The sequence below is a fragment of the Halictus rubicundus genome, chromosome 16 (genome assembly GCF_050948215.1).
Source record: "Halictus rubicundus isolate RS-2024b chromosome 16, iyHalRubi1_principal, whole genome shotgun sequence".
NCBI classification, from domain to species: domain Eukaryota; kingdom Metazoa; phylum Arthropoda; class Insecta; order Hymenoptera; family Halictidae; genus Halictus; species Halictus rubicundus.
The window spans coordinates 806,890-825,272 of record NC_135164.1 but is presented as its reverse complement, the minus strand read 5'-3'; the positions used below and the strand labels follow the sequence as shown (position 1 = coordinate 825,272).

Below are 18,383 nucleotides of genomic sequence, written 5' to 3'. Positions count from 1 at the left end.
GAGGCAATATTAACAACAACGTCAATCAATCATCAGCGCTCATAGCAAAAAATACCGAAACTACAAGTCTGTCTTTTTAGGTTATTACGATTTACGCCTTAAATATCGAAATAGTCAAGAGAATATCCACGCTGGATTGATTGAATGAATTCACTAAAAATTCACATCTTTGTGTTATCAAGGCGGAAAGCGTAATATTCGGAACCCTTGCGATTTTCGTATATATGCATGTCTGCCGACCTGATTGGTATGGGTATGCCGCACACTCGCTGAGTCAGTCCCTACCCACAAGTTAATAATACAGCTACATTTTTGTATAATCAATAATTGCTTTGTAACTAGCCGGTGTCTGTTTCACCACCGGGTGTCACTAGGACAGGGATCGTGGGCTAGTAGGTGTCTCTTTAACCACCACAGGTGCAAAGGTGTACCTATGTGGGTAGTACTAGTTCCTGGAGTTTTAAAAGAATGTGGATATGAAATTAGAAAAAGATTCTAATGTACCAAATAGAGTACAATATGTATATTCTTTATGAATGTATGTGTTCATGTTTTAGAAGTATAAAATATTACTTTATAGAGTTAAAACAGATGGGAAGTTAAAGGTGGCTTATTATAGAATAAAAACAACAACTTGTCGGACTTTTCTCTCCTCCATTTCCTCTGGCCGTTGAGACGAACAAACGACGCCGGTTGCAGCCATTAGCACGTCACTGATGCAGATCATTGAACTCAGCCGTCAAATACTGGACAGGGTTTCCGGTCCATCGAAAGGGGGTTCTTATCGACGCTCAGACGATCAGGGCCGCAGTCCGGCCCGTGCGCGTTCCGCTGCCACCCTCGCCGCGGGATTCTGTTTCTACCATAGGTGTTATGGGATGGACGCTCACAAGTGCGAACAGCCGTGCTCGTTCAAGCCGATGGTGTCTCCGATAGACCATTCGGAAAACTAGATGCACCAGCGCTAGTACAGGCGGCCGACGCCGGCTGCGTTTATCAAGAGAAGCCTCCACGTGTACGATAGACAGTTCGGCATGCGATTCCTTGTGAACTCGGGTTCCGTGGTATCCCTCCTGCTACGTTCAGCTGTCAAGACACCCTTGACTCCACAGAGGTTTACCTTATCGGAGGCCAACTCGACATCCATTCCAACCTTCGCCCTCCAGATGATCAAGCTCAACGTGGGTCTCCGCCGGTCCATTAAGTGACCTTTCACAATTGCGGGGGTTGCATCAGCCATCGTCAGGGTTGACCTTCTGGCCCATTACGGTGTTCTGGTAGACGTCAAGCGTCGTCGCATCCTAGACCCACTGACCTCTATCGCGTCTAAGAGGAACATCGCGCGCGCTCATGTCTATACCGTCTCGCTAGTTGAGTGTGGTAACTCGCCAGGGCCCGTTCCCTCCGAGATAATTTCAAGATTAATCACACAATTTTGCGATGTGACTGTCTTCAGCAGCAGTGCAGCGTGGAATAAGGATCCGCTGGTCTAGCACCAAATCCAAACGGAGGGACCCTGGCTTTCGAGCGCCCCCACACACTGTCCAGGGAAAGGCTGGCAGCCGTCAAAGCAGAATTTTGACGAATCACACAACGAATGATTCACTCGTCGTCCAGCCAGTGGACCAGCCCGCTGCACATGGTACAGAAATCTTCCAGAACATGGCGCTTGATGTCAAGATCAATCGACAAACATACACCACAAACATTATAATCACGAGCTTCTCGCAGTCTTCGCAGCAGTCAAGTTCTTCAGACGGATCTTGGAACAAAGCCCTTTTACTGTGAAAACTGATCACAAACCGCTCATCTTTGCACAATTCCAGCGGGCTGGCAAGGCATCGTGCAGACAACAGAGACAGCTGGACTACATTCTGCAATTCAATATGAAGTTCGTTCACGTCAAGGTGAAGAAAACTTCGTCGCGCACATCACCGTTGACATGCGAACCCTGCTGGATGGTGCCACCATCAGAGAGGCCCAATCCACGGACGCCGAGCTTCCCCACCTGCAGGACAACCCAACTCACACTCACACTCAGAGAACTGGCCTGGAACGGCCAGGATATTTTCTGTGAAGTTTCTATCAGGACTGTAAGGCTGTATATTTCGGCGACCGTTAGGCGTACGACCTTCGACGACATCGATGTGCAGTGCATTTCAGCGGCAAGACTACAAGCCGAACGATGGCTCAAAAATTCTTCTGGCCTCATCTGAGGAAGGGTGCCTCCGATGCGCACGCACGTGTGAGGCCTTTTTTTACGTGGTGATGATCGCATTACGGATTCCCCGACCTCCCTGGGAAAGAGGCGGGAATATGTGGGACTACCGCCCCGAAGGGGTATACCCACTAACTCCACCACGGTGACCGACCTGAGCTAACGGGAGACAGCGAGGAACTCGTATCGAAAACAACTCGCTGCCCCCCTCCCGACACGTTGGGGGAAGTATAACATCCCCCCTCCCAATGCCTAATCTAGTAGGACATCGCACGGGTTATCCATCCGGCGTTCCCCTTCCCGGAGGGCAGATCGGCTAGGCGACACGAGCCCCAGCTCGCGACACCCCGCTGTCCTCAGCAACTCCCCACCTCGCTCTGGGGAAAGCTAACCCGTAATGCCCCGCCGCGGCCGAGGGAAAAACTCACCGATCGCGGTAAGAGGTGACCGTAAGACCCCGGGCGGAGGGACCCGCCCGGTGTCCCCATCCCTGGAACCTTCGGAATGGGTTTCCCGAGCCCCAGCTCAGTCCACCCACAGCTCCCGGAGTCTTCGTGCCCCGCTCGGAGCCGGTGTCCCGAAGGAACCAGCCCCGGCCGAGGCAGGAAGATGCCGCCACCGGAAGGAAGGTCCGTCGGAGGCGCGATCCGGCACGCCCCGACCATTCCTACCCAACCCCCCACGAATCCCCCTCCCTAGGGAAGGGACGGACAGACACCCCCTCACACGGAGAACACTCCCGGGGGGTGTCGTCCTAACACGGGGGGAACTATGCTCCCCCCCCCCCCGGGGGGCCGGGTCAGCTCGCACCCCGAGCCCCCGAATCCACCGCCCCCAATGGTGGGGGCACATCAAGACGCGGGGAGTTTCCCCACTCCGCCCCCTCTCCCGGGGGCACCAATTGGCACGGGGGAGACCCCCGCGCCCTCCCTTCCCTCGCCAACCCCCTCGTGGGGGGCATACGTCGACGCAGGGGACGTCCCAGCGCCCACACCCTCCTCGCCAAGCCCGAGTCTCTTTCCCGGGCCCGCTCGGTGGCCTCCTTCTCCGTCATAACGACTTCGGAGAAGGAGGCCACCACCATTCACGACATCTCGCTGCCAGCCATGTGGTAGACCACGGCCGCTAGCGAGAGGTCCCACCCGCCCACTGCGGCTCTAAGGACACGACGCGTCTCTGTCCTGGCTGCGCATTCCTCCACGCGTGCCGCCGCGTGTGCAGTGTCGACATCTTCACCGCAGTGGTGACACTGCACAGTCGGCTCCCGCCCCATCTTGTGCAGGTACTCTCCGAAGCATCCGTAGCAGGAGAGCGCCTGCGTGAGGCGGAAGGTCAACTTTCCCCGCCTCCTGCACCACATATCAAATATGGGCAGGAGGGCCCGGACAATCGGACGCCAAGAGCGCCCTCCACTCCGCCAACACGTCCGCCCGGGCCTGACGAATCTGGGCCTCGAGCTCCTCCTCCTCCTAGCTCGTGAGATCCACCCCCGGCGGACGGCAGAAGAAGCGAGCGATGTGGTATAACTTCGGCCGCTCCGCCGCCACCAAATGGAAAGGTGGAACCACGGCGAGGAGTTCTGGCGCCTCAGTGGAGATGGTGCGGTAACCCCGTATGGCCCGCAGAGCCAGCCGGCGCCGCACTCTTTCCAAGAGTGCTTTGCTTCGCCGGCTGGTCCCGAGCGAGCGGTGCCACACGGGGGCCCGATACAGGACAATCGACCGCACCACCTCCATATAGTGGCGGCGGACTTTCAGCTGAGGCCCCCCGATATTGGGCAGCAGCTGCGCAAGGGCGGCCGCCGTCCTCTCCAATCGGGGGGCGAGGAGCTCGAAGTGTCCCTCGAATCACCAGCGGCCGTCTATGACCAGGCCTAGGTACCTCATCCTGGGGCACGTGTGAGGCCTGCCAACGCGCCAAAGTTAGCCGTCACAACCGTGCTGCGCTTGGGGATCTCTCTGTTCCAGATGACCGTTTCGACTATCTCCATATTGACATTGTCAAGGTAGCACTGCCGCGCGATCGGCAGTACTGCCTTATCATCATTGACCGGTACACCCGTTGACCAGTGGCGGTGCCCATCAAGAACGTACCAGAGAATCCAGTTCGAGTCAGCTCTCTTCGCTGCATTGGCTCCACTGCTGAGCTCGGAACGAATTCACACCACTCCATACCATCCTCAGTGCAGTGGTATGGTGGACAGGTTTCACCGCTCCTCCAGGGCTGCCTTGATGTGCAGCCTTGAGACTCCTTAGCCGGATCTCCTCCCAGCAGTCTTGCTGAGCTTGCGCAGCGCATTCAAGGAGGACTTACAAGCTTCACCGGCGAAGATACTCTACGGCCGCAGCCTGCACATTCCTGGGGAATTTTTGTCAGGGGGGACACCCCCAGATAGCCTCCTCTTTTTGTCTTCAGGCTCCGCGAACTCATGAGGAGGACCAGGCCCGTTCCTGCGTCCAGGCAGAGAAATGTCAGGTCCTTCGTCCACAAGGAACTAAACACCTGTTCCCACATTTTCAAGAGGGTGGAGTCTACCGGAAACCACTGGATCCACCGCACACTGGTCCACACGAGGTCGTGAAGAAAATTGACGAGAAGACGTTCGTGTTTAGATTCAGGTTTTTGAGAAGGTGTTTAGTGAAGGTTTTTTCTTCGTTGATGAGTTGTTTTAATTTTGCCTGTAAGTTTTCACTGGGATTGAGATCTGGACTGTTGGCTGGACATTTCATTGTTTTAATGCCGTTATATCGTAAATAATCTTTTACTGTCTTGCTGCGATGACAACAGCGGGATGTTTACGTGACAATGTTCTGCGGAAATCTATGATAAGGTTGAATTACTAACTTGATATTCCGCGAAGAAAATTTTCAGGAAATAAAGTGAAATTACTGGTTAATTATTAGGTTTAGGGCTAATGAAGGTTAATACTTTTTTACTCAGAATTCGACATTCTTCCCTATTTTGGTATAAAAAATGTAGTATTTCATTTAAAAAAACAAAGTCGACCTTCAAAACTCCGAAACACTTCCACCTTTAAAAAATAAATAAATACATTATATAGTGTACCTCTTCAGACCATGCCACTGCTGTATACAAAACTTTTTCGTGCAACGCATCCTTTGGAAGTTATACAGGGTGAATTCGATAAAGCAGGACACCTAAATATCTTCGTTACTTTTCGTTGTACAAAAAAACCACGTAGGACAAAGTTACACTGTTTGAAGGGCCACATATAATGGTGTAAGAGAAAAAAAATGTCAAGGTCATTTTTATGAGATTTCAAGGTTATCGATGTTTTTTTTAAATGGAATGATATATTTTCGTTAACGTAATGTTGTAGCTGAAAAAATAACAAATTCATGCATGTAACACAATATGACCTTCAAATGACCATCAACCCAGAAAAATGGTATAAATAAAATTCAACTTGTAAGATTCATTTGATGTATTTCTGTTACGCCAAATGTTCAAAAATAGATCCCTTGAGCTGCTATACATTCAAATGTATCGCAATACATAATATAATAACAGACTCGGTGTTGACAGGAGGACAATTATGATATACCTTCACCTATACGTTCGTACAGAATCGTGTTTATCCACTACTAATTACTCAGAAGACCTTCTTGCTATCAGATTTCCACAGTTTCTAAGATTTCTCGATCAGTTTATCGATGAACGTTTCACAATGCGTTACTCGAAGGAAGATAAGATTGATATGATTTTCATTTATGGAAAAAGTCGACAGTGTTTAAGAGAAGCCGTGCAGTTGTACAAGGACCGATTTCCTAATCGTAATTGTCCATCAGTTTCCGTTTACTCCAATTTGATAAATAAATTCCGTGAAACTGGTAGTGTCGAAAATAAAAAACGTACAAAGGTGAGGACTGTAAGGAATGAAGCAAACACAATTAATGTTCTGGCAGCAGTGAATACAAACCCTCATGCTAGTACGAGGCAAATCGCACGAGGAAGTAGCATTAGTCAAAAATGTGTAGTGCAAATACTCCAGGAACACAAATTTCAACCCTTTCACCTATCAATTCATCAAGAACTTCATGGTAGAGACTTTGTAAATCGTGTAAACTTTTGCCAGTGGGGATTGAGACAATTGATAAACGATAGAGCATTTTTTAATCAAGTATTATTTACCGATGAAGCTTCGTTTACAAATCACGGGCAAATAAATTTAAAAAACCTGCATTATTGGTCATCTGAAAATCCGCGGTGGTTAGGGACAGTCGACAAACAAAGACCATGGTCCGTCAATGTTTGGTGCGGAATTTTAGATAACCAAATAATTGGGCCTCACTTTATTACCGGAACATTAAATGCAGAAAAATACATTGCATTTTTACGAGAATCGTTACCAATTCTCCTGGAAAAAACACCCTTGAACATTCGTGAAAATATGTGGTATCAACATGATGGATGTCCGGCCCATTCTTCCCGTGTCGTAACACAATTCTTAAATAACAAGTTTCCAAATCGTTGGATTGGGCGTAACGGACCCGTATTATGGCCAGCTCCCTCACCAGACCTTACACCCCTTGATTTTTATCTATGGGGAAAACTGAAAGGCGATGTTTATAGTGAACCACCAACGACGATAGACGACATGAAAGAAAGAATCGTCCAAGCTTGTGCGTCGATTTCCTCAGAAATGAATTACACAGCAGTACGTTCTGTAACTTCACGGCTGAATGAATGTATAGCAGCTCAAGGGATGTATTTTTGAACATTCGGCGTAACAGAAATACATCAAATGAATCTTACACGTTGAATTTTATTTATACCATTTTTCTGGGTTGATGGTCATTTGAAGGTCATATTGTGTTACATGCATGAATTCGTTATTTTTTCAGCTACAACATTACGTTAACGAAAATATATCATTCCATTTAAAAAAAACATCGATAACCTTGAAATCTCATAAAAATGACCTTGACATTTTTTTTCTCTTACACCATTATATGTGGCCCTTCAAACAGTGTAACTTTGTCCTACGTGGTTTTTTTGTACAACGAAAAGTAACGAAGATATTTAGGTGTCCTGCTTTATCGAATTCACCCTGTATAGGTGTGCAAGTTGCGTGGACCACCCTGTATTAACACTAGAACTACCGGACCAGTCAAAATGACTGGTTCCTAATTTTTTCTTTTACAATTACTAAAATTGTAAAAATGTTTTCATCGGAAATTTTTTAATGAACCTCTTCATTGAAGCATATATTACAATAAAAGTTGTATGAAGTCCGAATGGGCTGTCTTGTCACAAAGCAATATACGTCAGTCGTATTTATTGCTCGGTAGTTGTACTGTTAATTAACTGTTGGTCGAAGGGGACTATATACTCTATCTCTCAACGTGTATCGCGCCGTAACTAGATTTCGACAGCTTCCGCTCATGGGCACGTTCATGTTTTTCGTAAACCCAAAAATTGTCTAGAAATGGTGTGGATACGCAATGGTTGGAGGTACACGTAAATCTCGGTAGAATTCGTCGGGATTTCCCCAGCCGGTTGCACCCCCTTGGGGGAGCTAGATTTTTGGGTACACAATCTCCTGAACTAGCATGTGGCTTCAAGACGGGAGTAAAAGAGTCACGTAGGAAAATCCTCCGCCCGTAATAGCTTCATTAGTCTCAATTAAACAATGCTTACAGTGGCGAACAGAAGAAAATTTTAAGTTGGAATTTCTGTGTGTAAGTATCGATAACTTTAATACTAGTTGAGTTTTTAAATGTTGATAACATTCATCTACTCTGGGTTACCTCAATCAGCCTCGTTCACACTATACGACATCAACCTACTTTTTGAAATGAAATAGAATTCTATTCTTTTGTAAGCATTAAAATAAATGTGGACATACAATAAATAAACGCACAATAAATTTACGATAAATACAATACAATAAATACAATAAATTATGCAATAAATACAACAAATACAATAAATACAATACAATACAATAAATTACAATAAATACAATAAATAAAATAAACAATAAACAATACAATACAATACAATACAATACAATACAATACAATAAATTCTTTCCCTGTTTCTGTCAAATTATTGCAGACAATCGTACAGCAAGGGGTTACTTGCAGGTATACCAAACAGACTATAAGCTGTAATAGACAGCAACGGAGGCCCTATCATGTAATAAAAGTAAGAAAATCTTTAAATACGATAATTGTAATCACAAAATTGTAGAATTAAACCTATTTTTTTTCAACCAATTTCTTTACTTGTTTCATTGTTTTAAATAAACTATCACTTTTTTCTGTCCTCTTTGGTAGTTTTCTCATTTCCATCATTTCATAAGACGTAGATGTTTATAAAAAGTGCTGTTTTAAAATAAAATTCTAGTTTGTGAAAATTGTGGTAATTATCGAATACGTTACTATTTAAACTTTCTTTTGTCCGCCACTGTACTTAAGGTTCAGCATGTCTCTAACGAGGCTAGATGAACAGTTCAATGGTACCTTTCTTGATTGGTTTAGTGGATATCTTAAGATATTCCACACTTTCTCCTGAAAGAAAATCCATGTTGATACATGCGAAGCAAACACCGAAGCTAACGAGGAAGCAAAGTTCAGAGATCGTAGCATTGAAGTTTTACCTACTCTATCTACTCTAAAACCACTCATTGTCAGTTTCACTTACCACGAGCTCGGTATGTGTGAAAAATTTCACTTTTTAGTGCGCCTACACGCTTGCATTAACGGATGACAACCTCTTCGAAACCAAGGAGCCTTTCCCGTAGCCAATGAAACGATTTATTGTTTCTCTCATAATGTTCGAATACTTAAAAATGGTAAACATGCTTCCAAATATTATTTACGACACTATTAAATATTATTAAAAACTATTTTAGATACTTAAAAAAATGCAAATTCTAAACTCGTTTATTATGTAATTTTGTATGCGAGTGTGCGTACGCGCATGGGCGCGTGTGTGTGCGTCATTAACTAAGTTCATAAAATATACATAAAAAATGCAAATATAATATTATATAGTTTATTGTACAAACTATACAAGCACAATATAATATATTGTATGGGAATGCAGACATCTTTGTCGAAAATTAAATTGTTTTACCCCCGTCATGTCTCACGAAATAACGCAGTCCATTGTTATAGACCATATTACTGAACTGTAGATTTGTGCATTTATGAGAAGAATGGGTAGATGAAATTTAAAAAAGCAGCAAGTTAAAACAATTTAAACATATCGATGAATTATTCCTAATTTATTGAAGTTATTAATGAGAGAATGAAATTTCTACTGGGTCCTTGTTTCTTACAATTGATGTAAAAAATGTTTATTTTGCATAAAGATCTACAATCTAAATATATTATATCATATATTATGTATATATTTCTAAAAATTTACACACATAAAACTACTAGTATTTCGAAATGGTTCTTTGCAAATATGTCTTCCTATAATTTTTCTATGATTAGATAATATTTTTTGTTATTTCTACAAAATGGCAATTTCTTTTGGATTTTTAGTATTATTATTATTTTATTCCTCTTGCATACTTTTATATTTAAAAATTTTAATTATATTTAAAAATCAAACACATTATTAATTTTCTAAATGTCCCCTTCCGGCAACATTTAATTTTTTGAGATTTTTAAAGAACCATCAAAATACTTATCATGTAGTCTGCAGATCCTTATGTAAATAGGGATAATGTTATGGATTTATAGCAAGCAATTAAAATGGGAAATAAATTCCTCAATTTTATTAAGGATTCTGTGCCTTATAGATAAAAATTTTGTTTTCGTTAAAGTTTTAATGATATTAGAATTTATGTAATATTTCATATGGAAACATTTATAAACGTGGACACCAATAACGAAAAAATAGATGGGTGATAAGTAAAACTTTTTTATAAACGAATAGAAATGAAAAATTACGTTAGTTTCATTCAGCTTTTAGATATGTAATCAACATTCAGTGTAACGTTAGATTATATTTACCGCTCCGTGCGTAAAGATTTGTAAATGTGATAACCTATAACCGCAAAGAGTCATAAATAAACATAATTTCTGAGTATACGAATGGTTCATATACGAATGATACGAAAAATTAAAAAACATTGATTCAGTCAGCTTCTTTAATAACTTCTAAGAACATACTGTGAATAATTTATGAACGCATGAAAAATAACAAAGCAGTAGTTCCATTTTTACGTTTTCTAAGTAATATAGATGATTTATAAACAATTTCAAATTATGTGTCACAGTTTATATACAAACATTTCTAAATGTAGTCATCAACCACTGCAATGTGGACATATTAGAAATAAATTTTATGATTTCTAAATAATATGTAATATTTACCAACGTACTGAAATATAAAAATTATAAAAACTATGTTTTCATTCAGGCAATCTGTGTTCAATAAAATTGCATTTTAAATTAGGGTAAGGGACCCAATTACCGTGGGGGTGCCAATTACTGTGCCTATATTAACTATAATTATTTTTAAAGCATAATGAATATTGAAAAAGAGATATATAAAACATACAGGCTCACGAAAGTATTCGAACACACTTTAAAACAGTATAACTTTTTTTAAATTGGACCAAACGACCTGACTTTTTTTTAGCAATTAGAAGAATTGCTACAGTTTGACACAGTGTAAAAATTGAAAGCATTGAATAGCATCAATATATTACCTGCGACCTAGTAAAATTATTGAACAAAAGGAAAACGTTCTTAAGTGGCTCCTATATCTTGTAACAAATGCAGAAAATGTTTATTTTGCATAAAGATCTGCAGTCTAAGTTACCTAAGAAATGGCAAAAAGTAATAAAACTGAATGGAAAATATGTTATTGAATAAATCTATGAATACATATCTTAATTATATCTTTGAATTTTTATTTAAAGACGCTATGAGCTTTCGTTCCAATACAATAAATTGCAGAAGTATTTCACACTTCATAACATACTTAAATATAAAATACCAAGGTATTCGTCAGCTTGTACGATTTTATGTACTCAATAGAATAGTATTTTATAATGACATAGTAATCGAATACAATATCTAAATACATTTCGCATTCGAAAAAAAAACATAAATTAAAAGTGGGCAATGTTTTTATCATTTTTTGAAATGCTTTTTGCCGATCACTAACTCCGTTTAGCTTGAAGCAACAGCTATCCACCTTTTATTCCGTATGATTTGTACTGAAGCAAGAGATTTCAGGAAACGCAGGTGTTAATGGTGTTGAACTTGAAAATGAGATATGCGACCGCCAAAGTGTCGAAGACAACGCTGCACGATGGAGTTTAGCGCCGACGAAATTTGGTGGGAACGGAATAATGTGGGCTCACCGTACGGTGAAATCGGATTCCTAGTTCCCAGACACAAACACACGCACGCACGCAGACGCGCCGGGCGCACGCATACGACTGGCACACACCGGATACCTCGTTATTTACGATGATATCATCCCTTCGTGCGCCACGTTCCACGGTGCAAGTTTCGAGAGGAGAGGAGACGAGACGCTATAAGGTTCCTCTCCGGACTTTACGGTTTCCCCGTTCGTGTGTCGTTGACACTGCGTCTCGCGACTCCCGACCGATACCGTTCGTTTCTCGTTTTCTTTTATCGGGACACGCGCGTTCATTTCTCCGGCCCAGCGCCGCGCCGAAGACGATTGTCAGCGGGCATGGCTGCTCATTAGGAAACGGTTTCTCGACGGACAGAATACGTTTCTTTGTGGAGACTTCTGTTTACGTTAATTGATGACCTGCCGCCGTTGCCACCGGTCTTTATAGGGAGAGAGTATTTTCGACACGCCCCATGAAGCACGCTTTCGCGATGGCCATATTTGTTTGTACAGACGTACTCCTATCATTCTACTGTAAAAGAACTATTTCACGACAAATCGCACAAGAATTTTAGTTCTCGCTCTTAGTTCTTGCTCTCGTAAGAAGACGGCTGTAAACCGTCCGATTGGGTCACCCCCCCCCCCCCTGGATTCTGGCCGAATTATTGGCTAAAGTGCGTGACGTCAAAGCCTAACCATTAGATGCGAGCGAAGACCCCTCTTGCCTCTGTGCCATCTCGATGGAGTTCTTTGTGAGGCAGGGACAGTAGATGTCGTATGACGACAAAATTGTTTTGTCCAACAGACAGATTTCGTTCGGCCGAACGACAATGCGACAGTCTCCATATGTACAGCCGACTATCGAATATTGTTTACGACTTCGTTGACGACCTTCGTTTTCGAGATATTTGCAAAAAACTGTTGCTAGTACATAGAATCCATTTTCTAACCTTCAGCACGACTTAACCGATTTTAACACTAAACCTACCACGCGCGGTCAAATAACCGTTTTTGAAATTTCGTTTAGAATGTCTTGTATACAACGTTACTGTATCGCCATGTAACTTATTGACTTTTCCTATAATATACACACAACCCATTTTTCAATATTCACAATTTTCTTTATTGTTTACTTTCCGAAAAAATTTCATAGCATGTCATGACGCTCATGATAGGATTAGGTATACATGAAATGTCGATAGGTTTAGTGTTAATGACCTTGAAATATGTTATTAAGCTCATCATTTTAAACAATTTTTTCCTATACATGTTACCGCCAAACGAGCTTTGTTCCCGAGATATTTCCAAAAAACTGTTAATACTGCCCAGAATCCGTTTTTTAACGTACAACACGACATATGTACACATCTCTCGTATACTGTATATGATTCTCTTTCCTGTCATCATGAGTCACGGTCTTGTACCCATTGTTGTTTCTACGCGATAATATGGTTGGATAGCGATAGAAATATCAGGAATACAATATATTGGTTTAAATGATTACCTACATTTAACTACAACGATCTAATAGTTCGCACATCGTAGTTCATACTATCTCGATCATTGCAGGAAATTAATTGTAGGTATGCCAAAATGCCTCAAGTTTGTTTGTGTCTTTTACACAACATGATTAGAAAGCAGTACTTTAAATGGTAATAATATAAGAAGCAATTACTTGGACTTAAATCCATTATCAAACTCTAAAAGTGAGAGGAAAACTAATTACTTTATTAACACAAAACCTACCAAGCACAAAACATATAAAAGTGAAACGTCTTATAGAAGGGAAAAGATTGAATTTATTTAAACTTTGAACGATTTTCATTATAATACGTGCTTAAATAAAAAAGTCAATTCAGTAATTTCCTGTGAAAACGTTTTTACCATCGTCCCGTGAAATATGTCCTTATTTATTTTAATTCGTAACATCTTCCGACCATATTCTGCTCTATATTTTTTAAATAATTTGTTTGAAGTTTCCAGAACTTCTTCTGAATAGCCACCAATCGATAAGATGCAGTTTTTTACTACTGATAGTCCATGCATCAAAATCTTGTGTACTGATGGTGGCACGTAGAACCAAGGATATAAATTAACCAATAATTTTGCCGTATCGATGCAATATTTTTCAAGTGATTTATAATTGATATACTTGAGGCATTTCGCACGACTCAATTCATTCAGTAATAAAGATTTCTTTGAAACTCGTGATCAGCAACTGTAAAAATCTTCATATAGGATGCATTGAATAATGTAGCTGTTTTATCAAAAACATTAAAAATAAATATAAAATTGCATAAGCTTCTTTATTTATTAGGTTGAAGATGCCATTTCGAAATTTTATTAAAAAAATAACAAAATTATTATTATATATATACATATATTGTTAAATATATAGGAATTAGGCCCCAGGAGTAGTATTGTTTGTACAATATACTCATTAGTTAGATCCGACCGCAGGCACACAATCGTATTGGTATCCTGCTGTCTTGCATTTAAAACTAAAACACCACTTTCTTTTTTTGGCGCAAACGTGCGCAAGATTTTCTTTTAGGATATTGTTTTAGACATATTCCAAGTACTTCCTATGCAAAACGAACATGAGTTTTTGTGTTTCTTTTTTGTTATTTAAGATGAAAGTCGGGTAAAATGATTTTTCTTTATGAAACCGTACATTTTAAACTATATAAATGCTCATCCACGGTCACCAAAGTAATTTTAACATTAAAATTGCATTATTTAGTCATCAAGGAATAATTTTCAATAACAAAAGTTTACTTAAAAGTGTACAGGTTTAACACAATATGAAGAAATAAGCATTACAGGTTACAGTATATTTGAATGAGGGAAAACAAAAGTAAAAATATAATTTAGCAATGTTAAAATTAATTTTGAAGTTAATTTTTATTGTTCCTTATAGTTTGAACTATTACTTAGTGACATCACGACTCAAATAAACAATATTCGTTACTTCGAAAAACTGTCCTGTGACCAGCTTTTGGGAATTTTTGTACACTGTGCGGCGCATATACCTTTTAGGCTTCCGGGAGAGGGCTCAAAGCCTCACGAGTTTTTGGGTTAATAAACTGAAAAAAATCGAAAGATCGCGGCGCGTAGATGAAGAACACAGTCGTGTACGTGTACGCCAAGCGAGCGTTGACAGCATGGAACATGACGTAAATATGCTCACAATGCGGCACATTCCTCATTCTCCTCCAGCTTTGTTGCAACGACTAATCATGCAAATACGGAAGAGCTAGTCTGTACAACCGCTTCCCTATGTCCCGTTTAACATTGAATGAGAAACGCGGAACGAGAAGGATTGGCATCGTTCGTCATCCGAGCTAATGCATTTTCTCTGCTTTTCCATGGAATTTTCAAGTTGACCAAATATCCCGAAATTTGTATCTTCTATGTACAAACCGGAACACAATGATGGGGCACTATACCTATATGTTGAACTACATATTTAATAAGACGAATGCGTAGCTTTATTAACAAACTTTGGTATAATCTTTGGGTGTGTATTTCGTATAATCGTTGATTGTGTATTTCACACACCCAACGTACAATGTCAAAACGTCAAGCACAAATCGATTATATCTAGACTATATATTACTTCCAATTTATTAAACTGATTTAACATTAAACCTACCTCAGTCAAAATGACCGGTTTTCTATTTCACAATTATTTAAATTATATAAACGTTTTCATAGGAAATTACTGGAATTGACTTCTTTATATAAGCACATATTATAATGAAAATCGTACAGTAGGTAAATTCAATTTTCTCCCTTCTATAAGACGTTTGACTTTTATATCTTTTGTGCTTGGTAGGTTTAGTGTTAAGAAGAAAAAACAATTTTCTGTTTAGCTCCTGTTTCTTACTTAAATGTCCGCTGGCTAATTATAACAAACAAGTCAGGCAGTTATACATACATATGTGTCAGAATAGCAAAAGCCTTTAGAGATTTCCAACAACTTGTTTGTGTATTTCGTAGAATTAAGTTCGAATTTTTACGAACATTTACGATGTAAAATTGATTTTTAGTTTTTATAAACAAAAACACGAAGTATACGTTTGTTAGGTTGATGAAAAAAATAAGCATTCATAAGGCTTTAATACACGATAAAATATTACACTGCATTCTCTGCTGCGCGAGTCCACATGCAACAGAAGTCAAAACGTGTTCCGTAAAAATATAACTGTTTCAGCAATTAGTGCTCACCGCAGTCGCAATTGCTTGGAAATTGCTAATTCTCTCACGGTCACCCACACGGTTCCAGCATCAACTGTTTTTAGCAATCAAGTCCCCGTTTGATCCTCAGTTTTGTACCAAAATTGAGTCGTGATCGTTGCCACCGACATAAGCACATAAGTTTCATTCCTTAATTACAGGCAATCTCGGACAAAAATAATTGTTAACTGTTCGAAATAAATTCTGAATATCGAAATCGATCGAAATATAGTTCCACCCAATAAAAGTTTCTTTTATTAGGAAAACTACAGCCAAATTATTATAATTTGTGAGTAATCTCATTTTTAATGCGTTAAATATGAATCAAACTTTCAGTTTTATTTGAATGAGATCTAATACACCATCGGGTATGTGTTCAAATTATGGTTTTTATGCAAATTAATACCTATGGAGCCTAGATTTTGATCAACCACGTTTCTTGATTGAATTTTATGTTTTAACAAGTGAAAAATTTGTTTAAAGCGTCGTAAAGATTCGTATTTGATGTATTTGACACTAATTATTAGATTACCAAAATACGTTTGATACATGTATGTTACGATCCAGGGCCGTGAGCAGCGCGAGGGGCCGACGAAGGGTTATTACCCCAGGAATATGGTTTCAATTTGTTAGCTAGGTGCGTGGACGAAACTAATGCGAAACCGGGGAGCTGCTAGAATTCTAGACGTTGAGGACGAACCTGACACGAAGTCTGGGAGCCTCTAGGAATGGAGTCAGACGCAGACGAACCCGATCCGAAACCGAGGGGCTGCTAGGAGTTTGTAGGATAACAGCGCGGACGAAGTCAATGCGAAATTGGGGAGCCGCTGGGAGATTGGATGCACATAGTCGCTAGGATAGTTGGTAGGCCTCGTAACTAGTATAATTTAACTGATACAATCCGAGCGGTGAGCTTGTATCGTGTGGGAACGTTCAGTTACTAGATTAGGATATTGGACGATAATTAAGGGGTTTAAAGATTGCACGATTTACCAAACAACACAAATATATTCTGATTAAGATGCGTTGTACGTGTGTTGGTGTCACGATGGGATGTATGCATAATAAAAGTAATTTTACCCAAGATGCTCGGTGTTAACGCACTGGCAATGCGGAGTCTAAGAGTAGTTACTAAATACCAAAATAGAACTTTTACTGGACTATCAAGTCTATCGATAGGAAAGAGAACTTTAGCCCGATCTCACTGGTACTGACTTTTACGAACGCGACTCGACGTGACTCTACACGTTGCTGTACAATTACTGACCAAAGAGGGTGAAAGTGCAAGGGTTTATATACCCTCAAAATGAATAGGGTGATCTGTTCATAATCCGAGGTCACATAGGGTCACATTCTAGTTTTTGTCATTTCCAATTGAATCGGGCCTCAGTTCAATCTTTGTTAAAAAGGGTTAAACGAAAGGTTATCTAGGGCACTTCCTGCCAGAAACGATCTTGAACAGATTCCAATATGAGAAAGTTGAACGGAATCTGTTCTCCGTACATAACAAAGAAATAAGTAGATTAAATACAAAATAGTAATAGCAAACGCATTTAAAGAATTACATAATAAGAACATAATTTCTTTTAACATTACTATTACGGATACTCTTCGGAATACTGTTAGAAATCTTAAAAAATGTTGGTTTTACAATTATTCCAAGTGAACAAATAATTTGTTTTCAATTAAGATAATTTTGATGAGATACTCTTATGTTTTCACTATAAGTGGCTGTAAACTCATTTTCAGCCTGAAAATAATTTATAATTTTATCAAAAAATGTTCCGTAAGAATTTAGAAACAATGCAACACTTATAAGCTTATAAGTACTAGTATAAGCTACATGTAAAAATATTGTACTTGCTAAAGAAACCACTTGGTTTACAGCTATAATAAATAAATAAATAATTTAATGAAAAGTGGTTGACACTTTATTTTACACGTCTGTAAAACCAACAATTTTGAGGTTTCGAAAAATCCTTTTAGATATGTTCATACATATAAGTAAAGATTGCGACATATCCAAACAAAATCCGAGACAGTATTCCGAAAAACGTCCGATTACCTATGGAATGACCCAGTAGGTACTAGTTGTTGCTATTAAAAAATCTACCCGAACTCCCTGATTTGAGAATCAGAGATTTTTAAAAGACTATTAAGAAGCCGTTGATGTGGTGACTGTTAATGCATACATTTTTATACAGAGAAAGATACGTGTAAAGTCAGTATTATATTGCATTGTGTGTTACAAAAACGGATATTAATATGCAAATACTTATCAACGATCTCGGAGTAACGGTCAAGATGATCATTGGAAGTGAATATTTTTTATCATCACCGGATGCACACGCTTAAACCATATAAATTCCCCTCGACAACCACTTTTTGTAACTTTGTTGGCAACGGAAATTATTTTGATATTTCAGATACAGTCAGAGATAGAAGTAAATGGACAGATGATGGTGGTCTTTTTGAATTTTTTAACACTTAACATTTGGAAGTATTAGTGAAAACTGTATAGAGAAATTAATAAATAGCACACCATGATATTTAGAAGCATTACCCGAATAGG

At 40.0% G+C, this 18,383-nt stretch overlaps 2 protein-coding genes across 3 annotated transcripts in view; one reads left to right on the top strand and one right to left on the bottom strand.

Annotated features, from left to right (window-relative positions):
• Pip (heparan sulfate 2-O-sulfotransferase pipe) overlaps positions 1 to 18,383 on the top strand; it is a 217,607-nt gene that overhangs the window by 14,278 nt on the left and 184,946 nt on the right. The gene's annotated exons all lie outside the window — the stretch shown is intronic.
• LOC143361999 (uncharacterized) overlaps positions 1 to 18,383 on the bottom strand; it is a 533,154-nt gene that overhangs the window by 366,310 nt on the left and 148,461 nt on the right. The window lies entirely within an intron of this gene.